Source organism: Phyllobates terribilis, unplaced genomic scaffold (genome assembly GCF_046119375.1).
Source record: "Phyllobates terribilis strain yellow unplaced genomic scaffold, ASM4611937v1 Scaffold_7__3_contigs__length_470593459, whole genome shotgun sequence".
NCBI lineage: Eukaryota > Metazoa > Chordata > Amphibia > Anura > Dendrobatidae > Phyllobates > Phyllobates terribilis.
The window spans coordinates 150500535-150517690 of record NW_027362767.1 but is presented as its reverse complement, the minus strand read 5'-3'; the positions used below and the strand labels follow the sequence as shown (position 1 = coordinate 150517690).

At 47.1% G+C, this 17156-nt stretch overlaps 1 pseudogene; it reads left to right on the top strand.

The window, feature by feature from the left end:
* Positions 1-12465: 12465 nt before the first annotated feature.
* Positions 12466-13400, top strand: LOC141152986 (olfactory receptor 5AS1-like; annotated as a pseudogene).
* Positions 13401-17156: the final 3756 nt, after the last annotated feature.

Below are 17156 nucleotides of genomic sequence, written 5' to 3'. Positions count from 1 at the left end.
ATAGTATCTGCCATCACTACCCCTTGTGGTGGGGCATTCCACAGCCTGACTGCTCTGACTAATGCATACCCCATAGTCCTTCATATAGTATAATGCACTCCCCATAGTCCTCAATATAATATAATGCACTCCCCGTAGTCCTCCATATAGTATAATAGACTCCTCAAAGTCGTCAATATAGTATAATACACTCCCCATAGTCCTTCATATAGTATAATGCACTCCCCATGGTCCTCAATATAGTATGATACACTCCCCATAGTCCATTATATAGTATAATACAATCCTCATAGTCCTCCATATACTATAATACACTCCCCACAGTCCTCAATATAGTATAATGCATCCCATAGTCCTCCATATAGTATAATGCATTCCGTAGTTCTACATATAGTATAATGTACTCCCCATAGTCCTCAATATGGTATAATACACTCACCATGGTTATCAATATAGTATAATACATTCCCCATAGTCCATTATATAGTATAATACAATCCTCAGAGTCCTCCATACAGTATAATATACTCCCCACAGTCCTCAATATAGTATAATACACTCCCCGTGGTCCTCAATATAGTATAATACACTCCCCATAGTCCATTATATAGTATAATACAATCCTCATGGTCCTCCATATAGTATAATACACTCCCCACAGTCCTCAATATAGTATAATGCACTCCCCATGGTCCTCAATATATTATAATACACTCCCCATAGTCCATTATATAGTATAATACAATCCTCATAGTCCTCTATATAGTATAATACACTCCCCACAGTCCTCAATATAGTATAATGCATCCCATAGTCCTCCATATAGTATAATGCACTTTCCATAGTCCTCCATATAGTAAAATGCATCCCATAGTCTTACGTATAGTATAATGCACTTTCCATAGTCATCCATATAGTATAATGCACTTTTCATAGTCCTCCATATAGTATAGTGCACTCCCCATAGTCCTCAATATAGTATAATGCAATCCCCATGGTACTCAATATAGTATAATACACTCCCCATAGTCCATTATATAGTATAATACAATCCTCACAGTCCTCCATATAGTATAATACACTCCCCACAGTCCTCAATATAGTATAATGCACTCCCCATTGCCCTCAATATAGTATAATACACTCCCCATAGTCCATTATATAGTATAATACAATCCTCATAGTACTCCATATAGTATAATACACTCCCCACAGTCCTGAATATAGTAAAATGCACTCCCCATGGTCCTCATTATATTATATTACACACCCCATAGTCCATTATATAGTATAATACAATCCTCATAGTCCTCCATATAGTATAATACACTCCCCACAGTCCTCAATATAGTATAATGCATCCCATAGTCCTCCATATAATATAATGCACTTTTCATAGTCCTCCATATAGTATAATGCACTACCCATAGTCCTCAATATAGTATAATACGCTCCCTATGGTCCTCAATATAGTATAATACACTCCCCATAGTCCATTAAATAGTATAATATAATCCTCATAGTCCTCCATATAGTATAATACACTCCCCACAGTCCTCAATATAGTAAAATGCATCCCATAGTCCTCCATATAGTATAATCCACTTTCCATAGTCCTCCATATAGTATAATGCATCCCATAGTCCTACATATAGTATAATGCACTTTCCATTGTCCTCCATATAGTATAATGCACTCCCCATTGTCCTCAATATAGTATAATACACTCCCCATGGTCCTCAAAATAGTATAATATACTCCCCATAGTCCATTATATAGTATAATACAATCCTCATGGTCCTCCATATAGTATAATACACTCCCCACAGTCCTCAATATAGTATAATGCACTCCCCATGGTCCTCAATATAATATATTAAACTCCCCATAGTCCATTATATAGTATAATGCAATCCTCATAGTCTTCCATACAGTATAATATACTTACCACAGTCCTCAATATAGTATAATACACTCCCCATGGTCCTCAATATAGTATAATGCACTCCCCATAGTCCATTATATAGTATAATACAATCCTCATGGTCCTCCATATAGTATAATTCACTCCCCACAGTCCTCAATATAGTATAATACACTCCCCACAGTCCTCAATATAGTATAATGCATCCCATAGTCCTCCATATAGTATAATGCATCCCGTAGTCCTACATATAGTATAATGCACTTTCCATAGTCCTCCATATAGTATAATGCACTCTCCATAGTCCTCAATATAGTATAATACACTCCCCATAGGCCATTATTGTAACGGGTCTGGGAGGCGGAACCTCTGGGCTACAATACAAGGGGGCGGTCCTTGTAAGGGAGCGGGTGGCGACCAGGCAGGTAGTCACAGGAGGTGACCAGGACAGTCTCTGGGTGTACGGGCAGGAGGACACGGCAAGTGATCGGGGCAGTCTCTGGATAAAGGGTAGGTACGACCTGTGATGGCTGAACCTCCAGGTAGGCTAGCAAGGCAGATGAAGAATGTGTGCTCCCAGGTGAGCAAGCGAGAGTCTCTGGAATAGCAGGTGGTCACAGCACGTGACGGCGGAGCCTCCAGGTAGGCAAGCAGGCAGGTAACGGAGAAGCGCTCCCAGGTGAGCGGGCAAGAGTCTCAGGAATAGCTGGTGGTCACAGCACGTGACAGCGGAGCCTCCGGGCAGGCAAGCAGGCAGGTAGCGGAGAAGCGCTCCCAGGTGAGCGGGCAAGAGTCTGGAGTAGCTGGTGGTCACAGCACGTGACAGCGGAGCCTCCGGGCAGGCAAGCAGGCAGGTAGCGGAGAAACGCTCCCAGGTGAGCGGGCAAGAGTCTGGAGTAGCTGGTGGTCACAGCACGTGACAGCGGAGCCTCCGGGCTGGCAAGCAGGCAGGTAACGGAGAAGTGCTCCCAGGTGAGCGGGCATGCTGGTCCATAGACAGACTGACCGGAGTTGTAAGGCAGACCATCGGACCTCAGGAAAGCAGGCAGGTAGCTGAGGTGCGCTCCCAGGTGAGCGGGCAGGCTGGTCCTTAGACAGACTGACAGGAGTAGTAAGGCAGACCGTCGGACCTCAGACTAGCAGACAGGTAGCAAGTAATCAGGCAGGAATCTGACAGGTAACTGGCAGGTAACTGGCAACGGGACCTGAGGGCTGAAGCACAGGTGAGACACAGGTGCAAACAACATTGCTCGGGCACCTCCATTTTGGAGGAGGTGCCTTATATATGATGAAGTCCTCCGGCCATTGGCCGGGGACTCCTTAGGACAGCGCGCGCGGCCCCTTTAAGAGGAGGGGAGCGCGTGCGCGCGCGCCCTAAGCACAGGGGCCGGGAAGGAGCGCGCGCTGAGAGCAGAGCGGGAGGAGGACGCCGGGAAGGAGCGCGCGCTGACAGCAGAGCGGGAGAGGGACGCCGGGCACGGGGCAGAGCGGTGAGGGGAGCAGCGTCCCTGCCTAGCAGAGGGCAGGGACGCCGGCACTACAGTACCCCCCCCTTTAGGCCACCCTTTTTTAGGCCAGACAGAAATTTAGCTAGGATGAGAGGGGCATGGATGTTCTCCCGGGGCTCCCACGTTCTCTCCTCAGGACCAAACCCCTTCCAATCTACCAGAAAAAAGGTCTTTCCTCTTACCCTTTTGGTGGCAAGAATGTTCTCTACCTCAAACTCGTCCTCAGCAGAAACCGGAGCAGGAGGCGTACCTGTAGACTTGGAAAAAGAGTTAAGTACCACAGGTTTGAGGAGAGATACATGGAAGGAGTTAGGGATCCGTAAGTTGGCCGGGAGTTTCAATTTATAGGCCACCGGGTTGATCTGACTGGTGACCTCCAGAGGTCCGATGAACCGAGGCCCTAACTTGTAAGAGGGTATCTTGAGTCGAACATATTTAGATGAGAGCCAGACCTTATCTCCTGGACGAAATTGAGGAGGATCCAGGCGTTTTTTGTCAGCGTGTCTTTTCATCCGCTCGGACGACTGAAGGAGTGCGGATCGGGTACTCTCCCAAATGGAGGAAAATTTGCTAACGAGAGATTCCGCAGCCGGGTTGTCCACCGAGGTGGAGACAGGAAAAGGAATCCGAGGATGCTGACCAAAGACTACAAAAAACGGGGATTTGGAGGAGGATTCGCTCTCGTGATTATTGTAAGAGAACTCGGCCCATGGTAGGAGATCCACCCAGTCAGAATGGTGGGCATTAACGAAGTGCCGGAGGTAACTGGTCAGGTTCTGATTGATCCGCTCCACTTGACCATTGGACTGTGGGTGGTAAGCGGAAGAGAAGTCCAGGGTGACGTCTAGTAGTTTACAAGTGGCTCTCCAGAAGCGTGAGGTGAACTGTACCCCACAATCCGACACGATGTGGAGGGGCAGGCCATGAAGACGGAAGATGTGACGAATAAAGTCTCTAGCTAGCTCGGGTGCAGACGGGAGGCCTGGCAGGGGAACGAAATGAGCCATCTTGGAGAAGCGGTCAGCGACCACCCAAATGACCGTACAACCGGCAGAGAGTGGGAGGTCAGATATGAAGTCCATTGCAATATGCTGCCAGGGGGCAGCAGGTACTGGGAGCGGAAGGAGGCGACCGGCTGGCAGATGTCTCGGAACCTTGTTGCGGGCGCAGGACACACAGGCAGAAACAAAGTCTATTACATCCTTGTGCAGGGTAGGCCACCAGTAGTGCCGGGAAATAAGCTGGAGGGTCTTCTTCTGACCAGCGTGGCCAGCCAGTTTAGACGAGTGACCCCAGTGAAGGATCTTCTCCCGATCAGGTACTGATACGAACGTCTTTCCGGGAGGGAGACGATTTAGACTCACGGGAGCCACCTGCATTACTCTGGCGGGATCGATGATGTGTTTCGGATCTTCCTCGAGATCAGATACCAGAAAGGATCGAGACAAGGCGTCCGCCTTGACGTTTTTGTCAGCCGGGCGAAAATGAAGGACAAAATCAAAACGAGCAAAAAACAAGGACCACCGGTCTTGGCGCGGGTTAAGTCTCTGGGCATGCTGGAGGTAAGCCAAGTTCTTGTGGTCAGTGTAAATTATTACCGGGTGAAGAGCCCCCTCAAGCAGGTAACGCCACTCCTCCAATGCCAGTTTGATGGCCAATAACTCTCGATCTCCAATGGAATAATTGCGCTCTGAGGAGGAGAAGAGTTTAGAGAAGAAGCCGCAAGTTACCATCCTCCCGGAAGAAGATTTTTGAGTAAGTACCGCTCCAGCTCCAGAGGAGGAGGCGTCCACTTCCAGGAAGAACTGCTTGTTGCCGTCCGGGCGATGCAGCACCGGGGCGGAAGAGAAGGCCTGTTTTAAGGAAAGAAAGGCTTCTTCTGCTTCGGGCGGCCACTCTTTGGGATTAGTACCCTTACGGGTGAGCGCGGAAATTGGGGCAGTCCGGGAAGAGAAGTGTGGTATGAAGAGGCGGTAGTAGTTGGCGAAGCCCAGGAACCGCTGAATGGCCTTCAACCCCTCCGGTCGGGGCCATTTCTCGATGGCAGACAGTTTCTCTGGATCCATTCGTAGGCCGGTCTGAGAAATAATGTAGCCCAAAAACGGAAGCGAGGTCTGCTCAAAGAGGCACTTCTCGTATTTAGCGAAGAGGTGATTCTGCCTGAGCCTGAGCAGGACCTGACGAACGTCCCTCCGGTGAGTCTGGAGATCCGGAGAGAAGACCAAGATGTCGTCCAGGTACACCACTACGCAGGAGTAGAGAAGGTCCCGGAAGATGTCATTGACCAACTCTTGAAAGACGGCAGGAGCGTTACAGAGACCAAAGGGCATTACCAGGTATTCATAGTGGCCGTCCCGGGTGTTGAATGCCGTCTTCCATTCATCCCCTTGACGGATACGAACCAGGTTGTACGCCCCACGGAGGTCTAGTTTGGTGAAGATTCTAGCCCCCCTCAGACGATCAAATAATTCTGGAATGAGCGGAAGGGGGTACTTATTCTTCACCGTGATCTGGTTTAGGCCTCTATAGTCTATACAGGGACGGAGAGAGCCGTCCTTCTTTTTGACGAAAAAGAAGCCTGCTCCCGCCGGGGAGGTAGATTTCCGGATGAATACCCTGGCCAGATTCTCCTCAATATATTCGGACATCGACCGGGTCTCAGCAGCGGATAAAGGATAAATACGCCCACGGGTAGGAGTAGTACCGGGTAACAGGTCGATGGGACAGTCGTATGGTCTATGAGGGGGTAATGTCTCTGCCTCCTTTTTATTAAAGACATCAGCATAAGACCAATAAGGAATTGGAAGTCCAGGTAGATTAGCTGGGGTAGGAGAGGGACGGACGGGATGGACGGGAACCAGGCAGGTCTTATGACAGTCTTGTCCCCAGCGAAGGACTTCTCCGGTTTGCCAGTCAAGCACGGGTGCATGTCTCTGGAGCCAAGGCAGACCTAGCAAGAGGGCGTGAGAGAGTCCAGGCAGAACATGAAAGGAGATACTTTCAGAATGCAGCATTCCCACCTGCAGAGTAATGGATTCGGTGATGAGTTGGATGGGGCGTGGTAAGAGCCCCCCATCCACGGCAGCCACAGACAAGGGTACAGCCAGAGGTTTGGTGGGGATGCGGTATTTCTCTACCAGGGACTGTGAAATAAGATTCCCGGCCGCTCCAGAGTCCAGTTGGGCTAGTTCGAAATAACGGTTCTCCCCGTAGACGATTGAAACTGACAACAGCAGGGATGGAGAGGATTTATTCTTGTCTAGGTGGACCTCTCTGAGCGAACCTAGACACAGGCGTTTCCCGACCTCTCCGGGCAGGCACGGATCCGGTGCTCCTTGCTGCCACAGTAGAAGCAGGTCCCCTCGGCACGGCGTAAGTCCTGACGGGTCTTGACCATCTTGGTCTGGTCGACCTGCATAGGCTCAGGAGGGTGTACCTGGTTAGAGACAGAAGGAGTGACGGGTTTCTGAAAAGTAGGAGCTAGACGTGGTAACCTCCTCTCACGGGTGACCTCTCTGGCACGCTCCTGGAACCGTAGGTCAATCCGGGTGGCAAGAGTTATTAAGTCATCGAGAGTGGTAGGAATGTCCCGACCGGCAAGTTCATCTTTAATACGGCTGGACAGACCCTCCCAGAAGACGGAAACCAGAGCGTCGTTATCCCAGGCCAGCTCCGAGGCAAGGGTACGGAACCGTATGGCATATTGGCCCACGGTGAGACTCTCCTGACGGAGGCGTAGCAACGATGATGCAGATGAGGTCTTCCGTCCGGGTTCGTCGAAGACTTTCCGGAAAGCCGTGAGAAAAGCAGGCAAGTTGGACACCAGGGGGTCTCCTCTCTCCCATAGAGGATTTAGCCAGGCCAGGGCCTCCCCGGTGAGATGGGACATGATGAAGGCAATTTTGGCCCGGTCGGAGTTAAACTGGTGGGACAAAAGTTCAAAGTGCAGGGTGCACTGATTTAAGAAGCCCCGAGCCTGGACGGAGTCGCCTCCGAAGCGAGGAGGTGCAGAAAGCCGGGGTCCGGGGTAGGATACCATGGTATTAGTGGGCAGCGGAGCTGCCGGATTGCAAGATATGGCACTGGCGGAGGTTGTTGGTGGATCAGACAGAGTGTTCAGGCGAGTATTGACATTCCGCAGGTGACCCAGGATGGACTCCTGTTGGGACCTCTGACGGGACAGTTCAAGACAGAGGTCCGAGAGCGAGGGAGCTTGGGTGCCACCGGGTTCCAGGGCCCGAGCAAACTGTAACGGGTCTGGGAGGCGGAACCTCTGGGCTACAATACAAGGGGGCGGTCCTTGTAAGGGAGCGGGTGGCGACCAGGCAGGTAGTCACAGGAGGTGACCAGGACAGTCTCTGGGTGTACGGGCAGGAGGACACGGCAAGTGATCGGGGCAGTCTCTGGATAAAGGGTAGGTACGACCTGTAATGGCTGAACCTCCAGGTAGGCTAGCAAGGCAGATGAAGAATATGTGCTCCCAGGTGAGCAAGCGAGAGTCTCTGGAATAGCAGGTGGTCACAGCACGTGACGGCGGAGCCTCCAGGTAGGCAAGCAGGCAGGTAACGGAGAAGCGCTCCCAGGTGAGCGGGCAAGAGTCTCAGGAATAGCTGGTGGTCACAGCACGTGACAGCGGAGCCTCCGGGCAGGCAAGCAGGCAGGTAGCGGAGAAGCGCTCCCAGGTGAGCGGGCAAGAGTCTGGAGTAGCTGGTGGTCACAGCACGTGACAGCGGAGCCTCCGGGCAGGCAAGCAGGCAGGTAGCGGAGAAGCGCTCCCAGGTGAGCGGGCAAGAGTCTGGAGTAGCTGGTGGTCACAGCACGTGACAGCGGAGCCTCCGGGCTGGCAAGCAGGCAGGTAACGGAGAAGTGCTCCCAGGTGAGCGGGCAAGCTGGTCCATAGACAGACTGACCGGAGTTGTAAGGCAGACAGTCGGACCTCAGGAAAGCAGGCAGGTAGCTGAGGTGCGCTCCCAGGTGAGCGGGCAGGCTGGTCCTTAGACAGACTGACAGGAGTAGTAAGGCAGACCGTCGGACCTCAGACTAGCAGACAGGTAGCAAGTAATCAGGCAGGAATCTGACAGGTAACTGGCAGGTAACTGGCAACGGGACCTGAGGGCTGAAGCACAGGTGAGACACAGGTGCAAACAACATTGCTCGGGCACCTCCATTTTGGAGGAGGTGCCTTATATATGATGAAGTCCTCCGGCCATTGGCCGGGGACTCCTTAGGACGGCGCGCGCGGCCCCTTTAAGAGGAGGGGAGCGCGCGCGCGCGCCCTAAGCACAGGGGCCGGGAAGGAGCGCGCGCTGAGAGCAGAGCGGGAGGAGGACGCCGGGAAGGAGCGCGCGCTGACAGCAGAGCGGGAGAGGGACGCCGGGCACGGGGCAGAGCGGTGAGGGGAGCAGCGTCCCTGCCTAGCAGAGGGCAGGGACGCCGGCACTACAATTATATAGTATAATACAATCCTCATGGTCCTTCATATAGTATAATACACTCCCCACAGTCCTCAATATAGTATAATGCACTCCCCATGGTCCTCAATATAGTATAATATACTCCCCATTGTCCATTATATAGTATAATACAATCCTCATAGTACTCCATATAGTATAATACACTCCCCACAGTCCTCAATATAGTATAATGCACTCCCCATGGTCCTCAATATATTATAATACACAACCCATAGTCCATTATATAGTATAGTACAATCCTCATAGTCCTCCATATAGTATAATACACTCCCCACAGTCCTCAATATAGTATAATATATCCCATAGTCCTCCATATAATATAATGCACTTTCCATAGTCCTCCACATAGTAAAATGCATCCCATAGTCCTACGTGTAGTATAATGCACTTTCCATAGTCCTGCATATAGTATAATGCACTTTTCATAGTCCTCCATATAGTATAATGCACTCCCCATAGTCCTCAATATAGTATAATACACTCCCCATGGTCCTCCATATAGTATAATACACTCCCCATAGTCCATTATATAGTATAATACAATCCTCATAGTCCTGCATATAGTATAATACACTCCCCACAGTCCTCAATATAGTATAATACATCCCATAGTCCTCCATATAATATAATGCACTTTCCATAGTCCTCCACATAGTAAAATGCATCCCATAGTCCTACGTGTAGTATAATGCACTTTCCATAGTCCTGCATATAGTATAATGCACTTTTCATAGTCCTCCATATAGTATAATGCACTCCCCATAGTCCTCAATATTGTATAATACACTCCCCATGGTCCTCAATATAGTATAATACACTCCCCATAGTCCATTATATACTATAATATAATCCTCATAGTCCTCCATATAGTATAATACACTCCAAACAGTCCTCCATAAAGTAAAATGCATCCCATAGTCCTCCATATAGTATAATCCACTTTCCATAGTCCTCCATATAGTATAATACACTCTCCAATAGATCTCAATATAGTATAATGCATCCCATAGTCCTACATATAGTATAATGCACCTTCCATAGTCCTCAATATAGTATAATACACTCCCCATAGTCCTCAATATAGTATAATGCACTCCCCATAGTCCTCAATATAGTATAATGCATCCCATAGTCCTCCATATTGTATAATGCATCCCCCATAGTATAATGCACCCCATGGTCCTCCATACAATATAATTCACCCCATAGTCCTCAATACAATATAATGCTGTCCCCATATAGTACACATAGTATAATGCACTCCCCAAAGTCCTTGATATAGTATAAAGTACTCTCCACAGTCTTCGATAGAGTATAATGCAGTCTCACAAGAGTATAATGCAGCCCCACAGGAGTATAATGCAGCCCACTGAATATAATGCAGCCCCATAGAATATAATACACCCCGCGGAATATAATGCAGCCCCACAGGAATATAATGCAGCCCCACAGAATATAATGCAGCCTTACAAGATTGTAATGCAGCCCCATAGGAGTTTAATACAGCCCGCAGGAGTATAATGCAGCCCCCATAGAGTATAATGCAGCCCCATAAAGAATACTGCAACCCCATAGTCCTCCAGTATTATGGCCACCACGTACTCACTGATTTTAAAAAAAAAGATACATACTCACGTCTCCTCATTCCCCCGCTGTTCCGGTCTCTGCAGTGCGTCAATTCAGTAGCTCCTCTGCCCGATACAGTGTGGCACATGATGAAGTGTCATCATCATGTCCGCTGCATCAGACACAGAGGGGGAATGATGTGAGAGGGAGTGTCATCTGACACTCTCTCCTGCATCATTGCTTTAAACTGTATCGGCATCTATAATGCTGATACAGTTGAATGCAGGGGATGGGGTTCTGGGCCCTCCTGATTCACGGGCCCCATAGTGGCTGTGTGGTGAGTTGCTATTAGTGGCACGCCACTGGCTGGGGGCCTCTGGGGGAGTGAAAGCCCTAAGCAAATGCCTAGTTTGCCTGCCCCTAACACCAGCCCCGACGATAGTGATGGGACATACATTTTCAGCTTCAGGACGAATCAGGGAAGAAGATGCATATTTTCTCATAACTGTAAACCCAGCCTATAAGCCACAAATCAACAGTGGGCAGAACACTTACAACAGTCAGGTCATGTTTAGTCTCTGGGTAACAGTAAAATCATAATAAAATATATAGCGGCACTTTTGAACTTCTGAGATCATCCAGAGAGGAGTTATCGCATAGTTTGGGAATTTCATAAAATCCTGAATGGCTGAGAACAACCCACAACCCGGCCCATGTGAGGTCATCAAGAGGGAGTATGTGGGTGTAACTCAGGTGCTGATAAAAGGTCAAGCTGAATTATGATCTCTGTTCCTGTAGAGAAATACACATCGTGTATGCATGAATCCTGTTAACTGAACGTCCCCAGTTGAATTGCTCTCCTTCGGCTAAGTTGACTCATCTGTGTGAGTGGCGTAGTAAATTTATTTTGTTTTATCCATTTTATTTTGTGTAACAATACATGCTGTATTGTTTTGTCCCCTATGTAAAATCTTCAGTATATTTTTCATAAACATTGCCTCGTTTTGGATAAAATATAAAATTTAATAGTTCTGTTCCTTTTTTTCTCTAAACCGCACCCCGAATCCATACACTACCTACCAGGCCTCCAGTCAGCCTGTAAATATTACTGGTGCTGGCAGCGAGAAGTATTTGGGTTATCGTGGAGTTCGTAGTTACCATACCGAGGGTATATACACATATTCCAGGCATTGGAATCGGTGGTTTATATATCATACGCTCAATCGTGTAATTGCCTGGACAACAGGGAGCAGCAGAGAGCTGTTCGCGCCAAAGATAACTGCATGGGTGGTGGTTTAGTTATGACCCCCTGGGGGCAATCCTTGACAAATTGGTGGAGCGGAGGGATTCTGTGTGATCTCTCTGGTGTCATCCTTGACACCCATCATTCGAAAAAACTCCTGTGAGTCCTGCTTCTCCTGTTCACTTATTGAGAAAGCCTATGGGTCCTGCTTCACTCTTTTACACTATAGCAGAGGTTGAGCTGGTATATCATGAGCATTAGGTTTCTCAAGTCATTTTCTACTATAAAAGCACTGGAGACAAGTATTACACTAAAGCAAAAGAATGCCGATAGGATCAGTTATGAAAACAGTTGAATGTCTTAAGTAGAGATGAGCGGATAGTTTTTTGCAACTCTGGTCCACGGTCCAGGATAGTGCTCTCTGGCCATGAACAGGAGCTACACAAATTTTCTGCGTTCCAAGCTTCTTCGACCTAGTATGACATCATCTATGCAGCGCACAGGTAATGTCTCAACAGCACTTCTAATCATAAGCCAAGGAGGGCCTGGACGGTAAGGAGATTCCTGCAGCTTGAGCAATGACCTGGACCATGGACTGGGGTTGCGCAAAGGGATCTGCTCATCTTTACATGTAAATTCGGAACGATGCTGAACTAGAGATCCTCCAAATAATATATAAAAAAAAATCAACCACTTGTACCTTTATCTGTTTTGTGTCTTGTATACTATTCACCAGGTAGAGTGTATAATATGAGAGACTCAAATCAAACATCTCCAGAACGATTCATTCTCCTAGGCCTTTCCAGTGTCTTGTATCTCAAAGTCATCTGCTTTATTACGTTCTTGCTAATGTACATAACAACCTTGTCTGGTAATACTTTTCTGATCATTGTGGTAAGGATAAACTCAAAGCTGCAAATGCCAATGTACTTCTTCTTGACTAATCTTTCAATTATCGACATTTGTTTCTCCTCCAACATCGTGCCAATAATTCTAATAAATACACTATCCGATGACAGAAGTATTTCTCTCTTGGGATGTGCGCTTCAAATGCACTTCCATATGGCGTTAGGCGGCACCGAGTGCGTCCTTCTTGCCATTATGGCCTATGATCGATTTTTGTAGCCATTTGTAGACCATTACACTACCAAACGATTATTAACAAGAGAGTGTGTGCTTGTTTAGCTTCCATATCTTGGGCTGCAGGTTTCACCAATTCACTTATTCATACGTTGCTCACTTTCAAACTACCATTTTGCAAATTCCATGTCAACCACTTCTTCTGTGAAATGCCTCCTTTCTTTCCACTCTCATGTAAGGATACTCGTACTAATGAAATAGTCATGCAGGTTGCTGGACAGATCATTATCATGTGTGCTTTCTTCTTGACAGTAATTTCATATGTCCACATTATCTTCACCATCATCAAGATTCGTTCTTCCCAGGGGAGACAAAAAGCGTTCTCCACATGCGCCTCCCACCTCACTGTTGTGTCTGTGTACTATGGAACCATTATGTTCATGTACCTGAAACCTCGCTCCACCTACTCTCCTGAGATAGGCAAGATCATGTCCATTCTATACACGGCGGTGACCCCAATGTTGAATCCTATCATCTACAGCATGAGGAACAAGGATGTCAAAGACACAATCAAAATTAAACTATTTAGGCAATCAAACCATTGAATCAAGAAACTGCTTGCAAACATTCAGTAAATAGAGGGTTTTAAACAACTTGCACATATGGATTTAATAAACCAGCATGGCTGGCCAATCAATCTTTTGTTCATGAAACATGGTTTTCCCGTCCTCCCACAACTTTAGAGAAAGCCACACCAGCCCTACTTTGTGAGGAACTGCCCGATGATGGAAGAAATAGCTGGGGACTAGTGTTGAGCATTCCGATACTGAAATATCGGGTGTCGACCGATATTCGCGGTATCGGAGTTCCGATACTGAGTTCCGATACTTTTAGAATATCGAATACCGGAATCGGAAGTTCCCATAATGCCTGCGCTCTGCAGTGTCTCTGAAGGATGACAAGCTGGATGGCAGCGCTCAGCTTACTGTACTTGTCATTTAGTGTTAAAGCATTTATTTAAAAAAATAATAGTGTTTTCATGCACCGTCTCTTTAAAAAAGCCGGCCGGCAATTCAGCAGCGGTATACACCGGTACCCGACAATTTACAACAGAAAGAATAGAGCATCACACATAGATTAGATAGAAACATGTCAGTCACATATATAAGAAGTACATTGACAGTGTTGCTTACTGTACGTGTCATTTAGTGTAAAGGATTTATTAAAAAAAAATAATAGTGTTTTCATGCACCGTCTCTTAAAAAAAGGCCGGCCGGCAATTAAGCAGCGGTACCCGACAATTTAGAATAGAAAAAATAGAGAACCATACATAGATTAGATAGATAGAAACATGTCAGTCACATGTATATGACGTGGGGTCCCCCCTATTTTAATAACTAGCAAAGGCTAGGCAGACAGCTGGGGGCTGATATTACTAGCCCAGGAAGGGTGCCATGAATATTGGCCCCCTCCCAGGCTACAAACACCAGCCGTCAGCCGCCCCAGAAATGTCGCCTTCAAAGGATGCGCCAATTCTGGCACTTAGCCTCGCTCTTCCCACTGCCCTGTAGCGGTGGCAGTGGGGTAATAGAGCTGGGGTTGATGTCAGCTTATAATGCCAGCTGATATCAAGCCCAGGTTAGTAATGGAGAGGCGTCTATAAGACACCCCCATTACTAACCCCATAGGCAAATTTAAAAAAAAAACACAAACACACAGAATAAAGTCCTTTAATTGAAATAAACACACAATTCTTTATTGTTCTAAATTAAACCATACTTACCGTATCACCCATTCCAGCTGAAGCCAACGATCTCCTGCAATAAAAGTAAAATAATAAAGCAACATCATCCTTACCTTTCCATGGTTCCCATGACAGCTTCAGCTCTGCTACATTCACATGACAGGCTGGATTGCTGCAGAAAGCTGCCATCCAGCTTGCCTTGCCGCAGAGACTGAGAAGCGTAGGCATGCTTGTGCTCCTCAGTGTCTCGCTGTGACGGCATAAAGATGAGCCGAGGTCATGTCCAATGAACTCAGCTCACCTCATGCACGTCACTGACAGCGTGGGAAAATTCTCTTGCACTCAGCGCTTCAGCGTGAGAATTCTCCCACGGTGTCAGTGACGTGCATGAGGTGAGCTCATGTCCAATGAACTCAGATCACCTCATGCACGTCACTGACAACATGGGAGAATTCTCACGCTGAAACGCTGAGTGCAAGAGAATTTTCCCACGCTGTCAGTGACGTGCATCAGGTGAGCTCATGTCCAATGAACTCAGCTCACCTCATGCACGTCACTGACAGCGTGGGAGAATTCTCCTGCACTCAGCGCTTCAGTGTGAGAATTCTCCCATGCTGTCAGTGACGTGCATGAGGTGAGCTGAGTTCATTGGACATGAACTCGGCTCATCTGGATGCCATCACAGCGAGACACTGAGGAGCGCAAGCATGCCTGCGCTTCTCAGTCTCTGCGGCATGGCAAGCTGGATGGCAGCGTTCTGCTGCTATCCAGCCTGTCATGTGAATGTAGCAGAGCTGGAGCCGTCCTGGGAACCATGGAAAGGTAAGGATGATGTTGCTTTATTATTTTATTTTTATTGCAGGAGATCGTTGGCTTCAGCTGGAATGGACGTGATGGTAAGTATGGTTTAATTTAGAACAATACAGAATTGTGTGTTTATTTCAATTAAAGGACTTTATTCTGGGTGTTTGTGTTTTTTTTTAACTTTGACTATGGGGTTAGTAATGAGGGTGTTTTATAGATGCCTCTCCATTACTAACCTAGGCTTGATGTCAGCTGGCATTATAAGCTGACATCAACCCCAACCCTATTACCCCACTGCCACCGCTACAGGGCAGTGGGAAGAGCGAGGCTAAGTGCCAGAATTGGCGCATCCTATCACTGTGCTTATTATATATGTGACTGACATGTTTCTATCTATGTGTGATGCTCTATTCTTTCTATTCTAAATTGTCGGGTACCGATGCTGAATTGCCGACCGGCTTTTTTAAAGAGACGGTGCATGAAAACACTGTTATTTTTTTAAATAAATCCTTTACACTAAATGACAAGTACAGTAAGCAACACTGTCACTGTACTTCATATATATGTGACTGACATGTTTCTATCTATCTAATCTATGTGTGATGTTCTATTCTTTCTGTTGTAAATTGTGGGGTACCGGTGTATGCCGCTGCTGAATTGCCGGCTTTTCATGTCATTCTACATTATTCTTAGTTGTTTTCCTTCATGTAGAATTAACCTGCAAGGAAAGAAAGGGTTTATTTTTATTCCAATATTTGTGTCTCATTGACTTGCATTGGTTTCCGGTATCGGAATCGGCGATATCCGATACTTTTTGGGTATCGGTCCGATCCAATCCGATCCGATATTTCCCAATATCGGAAGGCAAATAGAGTCATGGCATGCATTAGAAGAGGAATAGGGGCATATGATGAGAACATTGTTCTTCCTCTGTATAAAGCGCTGGTAAGTCCGCACTTAGAATATTGTGCACAGTTCTGGGCTCCGGTGCTCAGGAAATACATATTGGAGCTAGAGGGGGTACAAAGGAGGGCGACTAAGGTAATAAAGGGAATGGAGGGCCTAGAATACCCAGAGAGGTTGTCAAAATTAGGCCTATTTCCGTTGGAAAAGAGAAGGCTTAGGGGAGACCTCATAAACATGTATAAATACATCAGGGGGCAGTACAGAGATCTCTCCCATGACCTGTTTATACCAAGGATGGTGACAAAGATGAGGGGGCACACTATGCGTCTGGAGGAAAGGAGGTTCCTGCACCAGCATAGAAGGGGATTTTTTACGGTCAGAGCCGTGAGACTCTGGAACTCTCTGGGAGAGGAAGTGGTGATGTCCAACTCACTTAATGAGTTCAAGAGAGGCCTGGACGCCTTTCTTGAGAACAATAAAATTACATCTTATGCTTAGTTAATTAATCCAGGGATTTAATCTGACTGCCAGATTGGTGTCGGGAAGTGAATTTTTCCTCAATGATGTAAATTGGCCTATACCGCATGGTTTTTTGTTGCCTTCCCCTGGATCAACGCTGCGGAATAGCTGCAGTGCACAAGAAATAGGCTGAACTGGATAGACGCTTGTCTTTTTTCGGCCTTATAAACTATGTAACTATGTAGCTCAACACTACTGAGGACCATTGGACACCAAATACTTAGATGCTCTTTTACATTGCCATCTCAAAGCTGCTAGTACAATCCCTGGCAAAAATTATGGAATCACCGTGCTCGGAGGATGTTCATTCAGTTGTTTAATGTTTTTGAAAAAAAAGCAGATCATAGACATGGCTTAAAACTAAAGTCATTTCAAATGGCAACTTTAG